This window comes from Cygnus olor, chromosome 4 (genome assembly GCF_009769625.2).
Source record: "Cygnus olor isolate bCygOlo1 chromosome 4, bCygOlo1.pri.v2, whole genome shotgun sequence".
NCBI classification, from domain to species: domain Eukaryota; kingdom Metazoa; phylum Chordata; class Aves; order Anseriformes; family Anatidae; genus Cygnus; species Cygnus olor.
Window position 1 is genome coordinate 37,842,433 of NC_049172.1, and position 12,744 is coordinate 37,855,176.

Here is a 12,744-nt window from a genome sequence, read left to right on the forward strand (position 1 = left end):
AGTTTATTACCCTGTAAAGTATAATAATACTGCTTTTTAATTGGAAATGATTTTGTGCTATCCATATGGTAAACCTGGACCACAGCCACAGTCCTATAAGCAGTAGACCACCAAGGTGTGACAAGTCTTTGCAGTGGCTTTCCTGGAAAATTTGGTGAAGATAACTTGGAACAAAACCTGATATCAAAGTCCTGATTTTCGTATGTGTTACTGTCTATACCTGTATGATGACAGGATATGAATAACTGCAATATCTCTTTGTGGATGTACCCTTATTCTGTAACTGGAATATTCGGTACCTCTTCTCCTTCACTTTCCTTGAAAGTAGGTGTGGAACTGATCGTAAAGGGCACCACCTAGGGAAAAGGCAGAGGGGTACTCCGATACAGGATGTGTCTGTACAATAACGTTTACATCTGTATGATGTTATTTACATTATAATGCAGCTCCTATGTGTTGACCTTTTGGCTCTGGACAATGTTGAGAATGCAGAATTGCCTGTTATATGTAAAACAGCAGCAGTGCCTCAGGTACACACCGCAAGCATATCGGTAATAAACGATTGACTGTTCTCTGTTAACAGAAGCTGTCTGAAGCCCTTCATCCAATTTAAGAGATGCCTGTAATAGAAGTTCTCAGTTCAGCCATTGGAATTTAAATTATGCAGGATGAAAGCACATTAAAATGGTGAACTAATATAGCTTCTTGGGTCTGTGAGAAGGAAAAATTAACAAGAGACCATGGGATCAAGGTTGGCTAGCTGTGATTGAAAATTAGAAGTGTTGAGCACTGTGTGATTTCTTTGGTGTAAATGGAATGAAAGCAATTTTGAAAGCTTAACAAGTCTGTCTCCCTGTTGCTTTTTGTAATTCAAAAAGTGTCTGTGCTGGTAATTTCTGCCAGTCTCCTGAAACCCCAATAGCTGAGGAGTGTAATTCTGTTAGTTTTCTAAATTCTAATCTTTGTTTCTTCTTACTACTTCTGTATGTGGGGATCAGTGTTAATTTTAGAGAGGAAATGCAACTTGAATCTTATAGGCAGTGGCATCTAGGAAGCTTGCAGAGGAACTCTGTGGCATGTCCTGGACTTGTGGGTCCCCGTTCAAGATGCCCGGGGGAACGTGCCACAGCTTCTGGCTCCCCTGGGTGCTGGAGTTCTTGTTGGTGGAGCTAGGATGCAGCTGGGGCACAGACATGGGAGCTGCAGTTTGATTCTTTATATTATACCCTGTTCTGAAGCACCTCGCAACATGGCCTGTTCCAGACTTGTCCATTTGACATGTAAATTTGAGTGTTAAATATACTTGATCTCGAGGATGGTCTGACTTACATCCGTTTAAATGCTGCATGTCTTTTTAGTACATGGTATTATGCAAGTGCGAGAGGGGGATATGTGATCTTTTTCTAAAATAAAATATTGAGTGTCCCAGTGCCAACAGATTCTGATAGATGGAGCAGTGGCAGTAACAGGAGTAGTGCTGCAATGTGGGATGTTTTTACAAGCTCATAGTTCTCAGACCGTGAAAGACAGATAAAAGAGAAATGATTCGGGTACTTAACTTAGACACCTAAAAGATTTTAGATTGCTTATATAGCCTTGGTAGGATTGGCAGAGCTGTGGGATGCCCGTGCCCATCTGCAACATCAGCTGAGGCAGGAAGACATCTGAAAGCATTGCAAATCATTGACATCCGTGTTTGGGCACATGGATCAGTCTCAAAGTGCTGAGAGCTGAACAGTGACCTCCTGGTCTTCTGCTTTGTTGAAATCCATCATATGACACATTCTGCTTTTTTCCTCTTCCCTTACTGTCAGAATAGTACTTTGTCTACTAGCACTTGTTTTTAATGCTCAGCCAGGACCAATCTGGGGATAACATTTTGGCCACCACCACTGTAAGGATAGCTGGATTGACGTGTGTTAACTGTTGCATAATTTATACTCAGAACTCATAATTTCTATAATAGATGGAATATTTTCATGTTGTATTGGTTTTTAGTTCAGAAAGAGGAGCTATATGCTCTCTAAATTATTCTGTGTTTTTTCTTTAGGTGAGGGTCAATGAATATATAGGAAAGAATCTCAATAAGTTTTCCAGAAATTATCCAAACAAGCACCTCTTTGGTTCCATGGTATGTCAAACCTGCTTGTAAAATGATACTGCTACAGCTGATAAAAATGTAAAAGCTATGGTATAGAAAAGAGGTCGTAAGTTACCTTAGTACCTATGCAGTAGTTAACTACAGACCAAGAACTAGTCTGTCATAGAGGGGTAGCAATTTAAGTGCATCATCAACACACTTATGACATCATGTAGTCAATGCAAATCATTCCATTTTATTTTCAGATAAAATATCTATGTACACTTATGCCTATTTTCAAATTATTTTATATTGAAATAAAAACAGTAAACACATTGCCTCCATAGATTGCAACATTATTTTTCCCCTTAGGGCATGATGAATATAGAGAAGTGAATGGGAGGTGTGAGCTTGTAACACATCACTTGATTTCCAACGGTGTCTGAAGTGATCAGGATTTAGTCTTGAACGACTCTGTAAAGCCAGATGAAATTTTTCAGTGAAAGTGGGGAAAAAGGGAAATCTGTGACATAAATAATTCTGGGTTTTGGACAAACCCTAATCATTAGGACTTGTGTAAGGCACAATGTGTCCTAAAGTCATCAGGCAGGGAATTTGTGTGTGTGATGGCCTCAAGAAAATCTGGCTAGAAACTTGCTTCCAGACCTAGTAGGGAAAGGCGGAATTTCTCAGATAGGAGAATAACTACTTGGAATAATACCTCAGTAATTCTGGTTGCTGGTGATTAGGAGTGCATTTATTGGCAATTGTTACACTTCTCATTTTATTTTTTTTCTAGGACCTTCTTTGTACTTACCAGTTTTTCCTTTTAATTAGTTCTCTTCTTTGGTCCAAACATGTAGGAGAATTAAACAAGGTTCTCCAGGCTGCTACTAAGATCAAAATCTGTAAAATGAAATGGAAGATGGAAACAAAACTTCATTTGAACATTAAACAAAGAAAAATAATTATGATGATCATAATAATGAGTCCTCAATTACTGCAACAGCCTGGCCACAAAAATATAAAAAGAAAAAAATAAATCCATCCTAGCAGTTTGCATTTTAATTAAAATGTGTCATATATAAGTGCTGTCATAAATTTTACCTCCAGGTTAATAAATCCTGACATTGGGCCTAACTCTGATTTCAGGTCAGGAGGTGCGATGTCCACACAGGTTTCCATGGATTTATTTCAGAACAACTAATGGAGGAAAGGACTTGCCTCTTGTGTAGACCAAAACAAACACACTGTAAAGAAAGCAGCAGTTTAAAGAAAACTGCTGCAGAATAACAAGTGAATCTGAAATTTAGATGCTACAATTGAACCTTTTCACTTTGTGTACCTTTCTGGAGTAACACGTGTTGAGGTGCTTAGATATAACAATCTGTGAAGCCCACATGTGCTAGGAACTAATGAACTCCTCTTCCTGGAACCTAAGAAAGACTGTATTTAAAATGATAGCAATATTAAGAAAAAGCATACAGTAAAATTTGATGTCAGTTATCTTGTTGGGAGTTTTATTTTTCTTATTGAAAAGTTTCGTATTTAGAAAGAGAAAAGTTCTCCCTAGGACAGCCTGAAGATAATAAAATAATTTCTTCAAGTGTTTACAGCGTCTTCTGAGAGAAAATATCGTATTTGTGTGCTAATTTTAACTTACTGAGTCTCCACAGCATATGGAAAGACTGAGCTACACAAAGTTAACTTTGACCACACCTGAAATGCAATAGTCTCTTGAGAGTGCATGACTGCATTGACTGGTTTTGCAAAGGAAATGGAGAAGCCAGAAAGGGTGGGAAGCTGGGGGCCTGCAGGAGCTGCTGGTCATTGAACTGCAATTACCTGAGTAGAAATTTAATTAGGGCACTGTCACTGACACAGGTGATTTTATAAAGTTGCTACCAGATCTTTATTGATCATGACTGGACTCTGAATTTATAGCTACCTTGAAAGACCATCTATTTTATGTAATTCCTGTGGCGTGCTTTTTGGAATTATAATCGGTGGTGGCTTTGGGACGGGGAAGTGCTGAAGCATTTATTGGGTTTGGGCCAGTCATGTAGATGATAGAGAGTTTCAGTTTTCTCTCTTAATAAGACACCATCCTTTATCCTATTTTTATGGTAAAAAACAAAAACCAGAACAACAACAACAACAAAACCTGCCTGTTGGCAACTCTACACAAGTTGTGGGAATGCAGGAAGGTTATCTTATGACTCCCCACATCCCTCAGGTGTGTGGGCAGTATTTCTTCAAAAATTGCTCCTGTGCTCTAATCAGCATGTTTGTGACCTTGCAAAATGAAAGAAGGCCTGCACACTTGTTCATCTTCAACAGGCTTTCATTTTTACTGTGAGAAGAGAAGTCTTGCTGGGCCCAAATTACTGTCTCTGGGCACCATGTAAGCTCTAGGGGATTCACTTGTTAAATCAACCCTTCAATGAATATACATGGAGGTTGCTTTTTTTTTTTTTTTCCTGTATGTATGAGACTAGCACATTCATTTAGAACAGTGAGAGACCTTTGTTTTAGGAACAGTATATTTCTCTTATTCTCCACAGGGATTTTGTTATGTTTATGCAGTAATTTTTACTGGCATAAAGCTACATTTAGTCTTATCTTCTATTATAAGCCTGTTAATGAAACTTCAGACTGGTATAGCCTCCTCAGGTTTCGTGTATTTGGGAATATTTGGATTTTTTCTATCTTTCCCTATTAGATTTTAAAAGTGACAACATTTTCCCCTTGCATCACTGCTGAAAAAAACACTACAACTGAGGTGCAACTGTAAGCTTGAATAATGACTTAATACCCACCCTCATCTCCTGTTATATTACCAGAAAAATAATGTAATTGAACTATAACATCATTTTAGAAACTTACTGGTGGGTTAAAGGGAGACCAGATCTATTTTGGCCAGTATGCCAAAGATATTCACATACTGCAGAAGGTTATTAGTATGTTATATAAACTGTGAAATGTATTGTAAAAGAAAGCAAACACTATAATTTTTTGGCTGTGATGAAGCTGCTGTTGGTGTCACCTATCTAAAGCTAATTTCAATATTACATTAAAGCAGAATGCAGATGGCTTTACAGTCTTCTGTTTTCCTACAGCTAGAAGCACTGGTGCCAGTATTGCCTGATGCCACTACGAATAGAAAAAATCACTGCCTGGTGTAGTAGAAATGATAATAAAAAAAATGCAAAGTGTGTTAGATGTTTCATTTTCAAAAGCTACCCATTAGGCACAGGTTGAGAAGTATTTATTGTCATGCGCTCATTGCAAAGGTTGTGCTTTAGCAGTTTGCTTTTCAGCAAAAGTCCTAGCATTGGCATCCCCCACCATAGCAGCGAGGTGATTGCACAGCTTAGCATTTTGCTTTGTTCTTTCATATGTGGTTAGATTCCCTTACATGATGGATGCTTCCATATCTTTCCTTACTGTAGTTGTTACAGTTTTACAATTGCTGGGTGTTTCAACCTCCGTTGCAGCCTATGCTGATCATCTTTGCTTGCATTCTATTCAGATGTAATTTTCCTCTTCTTTGGCACACTGCTGGGCTTGGGGAGACAATTGTAAGTACTGAAAGATCAAGAGCTGAGATTGTGACCCTGATAATGAACTGTGCCTAAGCTTTCCTTGTGCTATCCTCTAAATTAGTGAAGACATTTCTATGAAAAAGAAAAGAATCTGAAGTGGAATTAAAACAGAAAAAAAAGAACAGTATTGTTTAATACAGATAAAGATGATGAATAACTCAGTGACATCTTCATTTTGATTTTAAGTATGTTTGAATGCGTGATGGACAAAGTGCTAACAGCAAAGTCAGATCTCAAATCTTTTTGACCTGACATGCCTGACACGCAATGATATGCAATTTCCAGAAAGAAGACCCAAGTATGAGGCAGCTGTCAGGGGAGAGTGAGGAATGTAGGCATATATCATATTATGCTTACAAAATGTCCACCTCCCACACTCATTTATATAGTGAGTTTTCAGCATAGGAGCAGACTTGCTTGACTGAGGTGGGGACATATAGCAATAACTCGCTGCTTCTGTGATTCCTTTTATGTTTCCAGGGTCTGCTAGTCTCAGGTATGAGCAAATTGTATAGCCATGCTGTTTTTTTCTTTTCCTCTTTTTTTTTTTTTTTTTATTTCTCTCCAAGTGCACCTTCTTGCATTTTTCTGACTTAAACAGGATTCTGCAAAGTTTGTCCATCAGTATGTCATCACAATACATAGTGTTACTTTTGTGTTGTTAGAGAGAAGCTTGCTGTAGGTTGGATCTAGCATAATAATATCTTGACATGCACTAGGGTACACACAATTACTTCAACTGATAGTTAACATCCATGGGAAAAGCTTTTTCTAGAGAGATGGAGCTTAAAAATAACCGGTGACCTCTGACACTGCATCTGGCTGCACTTGGTTTAAAGCTGGGCTGTGTAATGTTAGATAAGCAGAGAACTACATCACCTTTTGTTGTGAGACTCTTTTATGGCCCAGAAGGATTATATGGATGTGTCTGAAAAGCAGAGGAGCTCAGGGACAGGTCAGAAAGACAAACACAGGAGTGGGAAATGATGCAGGGTTTTTTTTTTTTTTTGAAAGTTGAAAGTTCCTCTTTTACCTGTAACAGGAGTGTTCTCACAACCCTCTTTTCCACTTTTCCTAGCACTAGTTCCTCATTTATCAACACTTTCTCTGTCCCAAAATGTGTCTATGCTGCTGTATTTGGCAGACTCCTGGCTTTATTTTAATGCTGGGTGCTGTGAGTTGGATGGGCGGTCCTGCTTCTTGTTTTTATTATGCTGCCATTATCTGACCCTGGAGCACTGCAAAGGGTCATGGTAGCAGATACAGTCTGCTGTAAATTCACTTCACCTGGATGGCTTCTTTTACCCTGTGTGAGTGTTAGGGGGTAGTTCACCTGATAAAAACTTCAATCTGCCACCTCCTCGTATGAAGGAGCCTGTAATTTATCCCTCTTGCTGATGCACATACACACACATCTTAAATGGGTTCGTAAGTAATCATTATCTTGAAGTGGCAGGCGGTAATTGCTGTATTAAAATTCTATGTAGCTTATTTGCTGTGCAGGACCACAGCAGAATTGTAGGTACCTCACCAAGCAAGTTGATTAGAGATGCCTTAGGCATCATCTTTTCCAATTTTTTAAAAATTAATCATGCATAGTTTTCATATTAACTTAGCACAGGGCAAGGGGTGAATACGAAGCAGTTCTTGCAGCATGCTCTGCATGTTCTGTGTCTTTTTATGAGCCCAGGCTAACCTCTGCCTGTCTCTGATGACCCGTTCCTGAAAGAAGAAAAGAGAAATATTGTAATGAATCCACCTTCTCGAGGCAGAGTTTCTACTCCTCATAGAGAAAATACAAATGGCAAAAAAAAAAAAAGTGTTGGAGATGCTGAGCACTCATGTTGACCTTGCCAGCATTAGAACAGCTATGGTAACATACACTAGCACGTGTCACGATGTTAACATGGGGAAGGTGGAGAAGCTGCCTAGCAGAAGTGCGGAGTATTTGCATAGTACAAAAAATGACAAATGGCATAAGCTAAACCTGCAAAGTACTCAGATATTAATCTGTTTCTACACCGAGAATTTTGCTATCTTTGTTTGGGTTGACAAAGTTATTTATTTGCTCTCCAGTGCCAACTGATGTAGCTGTGATGGTGAACCTTGTATAGATGGTGTCCTGCAGTAAGTGTAGGAATCACAGCAGTCTAAAGAGGCAGTTTTGCACATCTAACAATATCTGGGAAGAGACAGGGGCTTCAGCAGTCACCTGTCTTTGCGGAACTGAATGCAACAATTTTACTGAAGCAGTGATGTTCTTGCTCAGCTTCCCGTAGCATGAGGAAGTCTTTGGTTCTGGTCCATCGGTAAAGCTGGACGAGGAAGCACATTGTACTGTGTGGCTTTATTTTCCCCAGTGACGGGTCCAGCTGAGTTTCAAGAACTGTCTGACTGTTGCTGTGTTTATCCTTCAGTGTGGAGAGGTGCCTGCTATGAGGTGAAGTGGTTCAGGCAGTGGAACCAGAGCAGCCACAGCAGCATGAGTACCCAGGGTGGGAAGATGCCTGTGCATGCCTCTGTTCAAACAGTCTGAGGCACTTGTGTTGTGTGGGTTGGCTTACACGTTTAAATTTAAGGCCTAATCCATGCCTTGAAGGGTTTACAGCCTATGAACTATGACTATCAGATTGAAGTTAAGCATAGGAGTCACTGGGTATGCAGTGAGGCCTGTGAGGTTAGCGGTGAATACAAGAAAGAAGTGTGACTGCAGGTGTGTGGTGAAAACAGAAGTCCCAGGATCCTCCTGTTGTCCACAGTCATTTGGAGGCTATGAAATGTTTTCCTCATTTTAAAAGCAGCGTGAAAAATTCCCTCTTGTTCGTTACATGGGAGGAAGTTTGGTGAAAATTACCAGAATTTACATTAGAAAACCTGACATACTCTAACATAAGTAAAAAGCCCAATTTGTTGTTTATAATTCACTGATCTATAATGATTTTCACAGTGATGCCAAAAGCACAAGATTATGACGAAAGGTATGAAAGAGGCAACAGGAGCAAATTTCCTATTAATAATGGGTATACAGAACCCAAAAGATGAAGGAGGGTGGGCCGCTTTCCATTTAAAGCAAAACAAATCGCTTGATAGCCATGCAAAAATGAAATGATCAGTACTGTCAGTGTCTCTGCGGCTATGGGCTGAGGTCGGTCAGTGATCAGTTCATTTGCTGAGATTCTGGAATAAGTGTAGTTAACTCACGTAGACTCGGCCCTGCAATTCTTTCTGCACTGCTGTGCAGAAAGTAAATGTGCAAGATTGCTTCCCTTTTTTCTTTCATGCTGCTTGTGTAGTATAATAAATAAATTTACTATGTTCCTGATTACTACTGCCAGCTGGTAGAGTTACTTTTGCAGTGAAGGTGGTTTGTAGTATAGGGTTCAGCATTTTCTTGATGGTTCGTGACAGAGGTTGTTGTGCAGCCAATACGCAGTTTTTTCAACAGCTGGACGCAAAAAGCTGCTCATGGACCTCCTTCTCTGCACCCCCCTTCAAAAAAAAACAACAAAACAAAACAGACCATTAAGCTCAATTTTTCTTCCTCTTAAATTTGTTTCTCTATTTTTCACGTGTAAACTATGTGCTGGGACTAACGACAGAGTTACCGATATCAGTGTGCAAACGCTATTTGCTTCAAAATGAGGATCTGCCATACTCTCTGCTTAACATGATTGTGATCTATGAAATCTGTCTGAATGTATTTTTTTAATTTGCTATGGAATACATATTTTTAAAAGTTCACAAAGCCAATAATCTCCTGAAGTTGTGCTTTTTATGCCTAAAAACCTCTTCCTGAATAAGCAGGAGCTAAAGATGTCTGAGGTAACTGAATAGCATTCAGGTGGTTAATGCCTTAAATGCAGCAAACAGGTATCCCTTGATGGGTATTTTGTCCTCATTAAGCCCTGATACATAGATTATCTTGTGTAAGGTAATTGAATGAAGAGTATATGAATTATAAGAAATGAAATAACTACAGTGGGATAATATCCTGCTTGTTTCATCTAAATTAACCCATTTTTGGGGCTGTTTCTGAGCAGAGCTGGCCCACGTCAAGTTTATTTAGCTCACAGAAGGGCATGAGAAGAACGGGTTGCCCTGAAGCATTAGGCCAGTGTTTATGATCAGTCTCTCCTATACCAACATTTCACTTCACGTCTGTAGCTCAGGTGGGCTCAGCCAACTTTGGGAGGGTTTTACTAAGAGAGGTAAATACTGTTTGTTTGAGGTTTTTCTGGAGGAATCAGATTAAAAATATTTAAGCATTATAAAAGCTTCTGACCTGAATGAACAGTGTAAGAGACTCTTTTACTCTTTTTTTGTTTTTTTTTTTTTTAGTGTAAGGTCTCTTTTACCTTTGACTTTTTTTTTTTTTTTTCTCCACCTGGAGAAAACTTAATGTAATAGCTACAGTGTACTATAATCTGTCTCTCAGAGGTCCCATTCAGAAATTTATCTTCCTCATCTCTGGCATTTAAATTTGGCCACTACTTCCCAAGGAATTTTAAAGGGAAATGTTGAGATCTTCATAGTTTAAATGCATGCAGATGTCAAATTGCTCTTCTGAACTATATTCAGCAACCTTAATGGAAAAAAATAATCCTATGTTAGAAATTTGTAGGATTGGGATTTGTTTTTCCTTTTTATCATATATTTCCTTAAAGTTGTTGAAAAATGCAACCTAGAAAATTTCACTCTAACATCCTGCAGGCGGATGGTGCTCCTTGGGGAACCCAATTTGCCAAGTGTTGAAGAAGTGCTGTGCTGATGGTGGGGGGCTGGCCTTAAGCTGGTAAGCAACAGGTAATGAAGTAACCAGAGATGGCGTCTTCCTTGTGAAAGGCAATGTTCCTAGAGGAGAAAGATAAATAATATTGGCTCAATATTAACCCCAGATCACTGGACCTACTTTTTCCCACTCTACAGTGTTTGAGCAGCGTCTACAGAACTGGCCCAAGCCACGATGTCAACGATGCCATGAAGGTGTAGGTGAGGGTGAAAGCTGCCCAGCTGATGGGACAAGGCTGCGTGACCTCCCTCTGCTTCTGCAGAGGTGTCACTCCGTGAAGACTGCAGCTTAGCTTGATTCATCCAAAACGCTTCTATTTTATTTCTGTCTGAAGTGGCTTTGGAAGCTAACCCAAAGGTGTTTTTCTGACTGAACAGGTTTTGTTGATATACGCAGTGGGGACTGGAGAGAATGCAGAGATAAGCATACAACAACTGAATTGTGTAAATGAACGGTTGTGACCCTGAGTTGTTCCAGCAGTTCTGTGATTTAATACTCTCTGCTTCGAGTGAGATTTACTGCACAGTCCTCATCTGCAGAGTCTGTAGCGCAGAATTTTGTTGTGCTAGACTTATCTATTAAATGACTTCCAGCTTCCTTTATGCGTTATTCCAAAAGGGGAAAATTTATAGAATAGGAGGCAAAAAATGTTTTATTGCAAGATAGAAATAAAGGAGGATTAAAAAAATGGGGAAAAAAAAGATATTGATGTTTGCTAGTTGGCTTTTCATGTTAATCCTCTTTAACACACACGTGACTTCAACTGGAAAGCCTCTCACATTTTTCAATCTGTTGAGGAGCACTGAGCTTAGTGACAGTCATAAGAACCTTTAAAAATCTTTAAGCGGTTTGTATCCCCTCTCAGTGTCACTCTCTGGCTTGGCAGGCTGGCCCTGCTCAGAGACCTAGGACCAAATGATTAATACTAACCCTGTGTCTGTGTACTTCAAGTAGTCTGTTGTGCCATGACTAGTGGTTCAGAATGATGTGTCAGAAATTGATGTGTGGATTTTAACACAATTTTTGAAAAAAGGCTTAAACAGGATTTTTATTTTCAGAGTGCAACTTGATATTTTGTAACATGTGCCATAAAAAACATACCCTGGAATTCCCTGGATTTCAGTTGTCAAGGTATTTCAGAGGAACTACTACAAGTCCTGAAAGGACATGCAGAGCGTAATTATGAATGCTTTCCTTCCTGAATGACCATAGAGGTTATAAATAAAAAAAAACATAGTACAATAGATTATTCTGTCTGTTGTGTTGTCAAAGTCACGGTTCACACATTGTCATTCGCAGCACTTATCCAGATTGATTCTGATGTCTCGAGAAGCTGGATTTTACTACCTTATGTACTCAGATCTACAGACACGGGGCTACTTTTCTTGTTTTTTTTTTTTTTTTTTTTTTTTTTTTCTTCTCTACTGGCAGGTCTCTTACATGGATTATCATGAAATACAGTCTGACTGGGAACAATTTAACAAATAATTCTGGCGTATATGGCCTGACAATGTGGAGAAACTGTATCACATTGTTTTAGACCTTAAAATAAAACTGTACCTTTGACAATTCAGAAGAAAGACCAAACAGTTAGAAAAGAAAGAAAAGAAAATGGTCAGGCTTGTTTTTTTTTTTTTTTTCCGTTCATTTCCTTCCTTCCTTCCTTCCTTCCTTCCTTCCTTCCTTCCTTCCTTCCTTCCTTTCTTTTTCTCACAATTAATTTTTTTGTATCATCTAAGCATAAGAACTGAAAAAGATAGCTGACTGTTTGAAATGCTACCAGTAGTATGCTGAGCTGTACTAGAGGTTATTTTTCTCTCCTTGGAGGTATAGTGCTTATTTTTGCCTAAATTTTAAACATGGTGATACTGATGAACTTTACTGATGATCCCTTTCATATTGTGTGGCATGAGATAATGTCACAGTCTGGAAATACCAGACAAGTCGTTTAGCTCTTCTTATATCTCATCCATTATGAGAGCTTAGACTTAGTTGTGTATAAACACTTCAGCTAGTTTGTATGCCAGTGTACATGGCAAACCTACAGAAATTGAATGGAGGGTGAAACAGGGACAATATATCTGAAAAGATCTCTCTTGCATGATGATTGTGGGATGATATGTCATAAATATGTATGTGGATCCATTTTGTCATTCAAAGTATTATCCTTAAATCAAATTTTGATTGATTGATTCCGACGGTCTTCTTCCTACTTGGTTTCCAGGTCCCGTCTAGTATTAATGAGTGCAATGCAAATTTTAATACTGTTT

At 38.9% G+C, this 12,744-nt stretch overlaps 1 long non-coding RNA gene across 4 annotated transcripts in view; it reads left to right on the top strand.

Annotated features, from left to right (window-relative positions):
* Positions 1-11,837, top strand: part of LOC121069577 — a 173,798-nt gene extending 161,961 nt beyond the window's left edge. For 3 of the 4 annotated variants that reach the window (XR_005819499.1, XR_005819497.1, XR_005819498.1), the window contains exons 6-7: positions 10,396-10,488; positions 11,533-11,837. This is a non-coding gene — a long non-coding RNA (uncharacterized LOC121069577). The remainder of the gene's footprint in view (positions 1-10,395; positions 10,489-11,532) is intronic. The other variant, XR_005819500.1, reaches the window with a different exon arrangement.
* Positions 11,838-12,744: the final 907 nt, after the last annotated feature.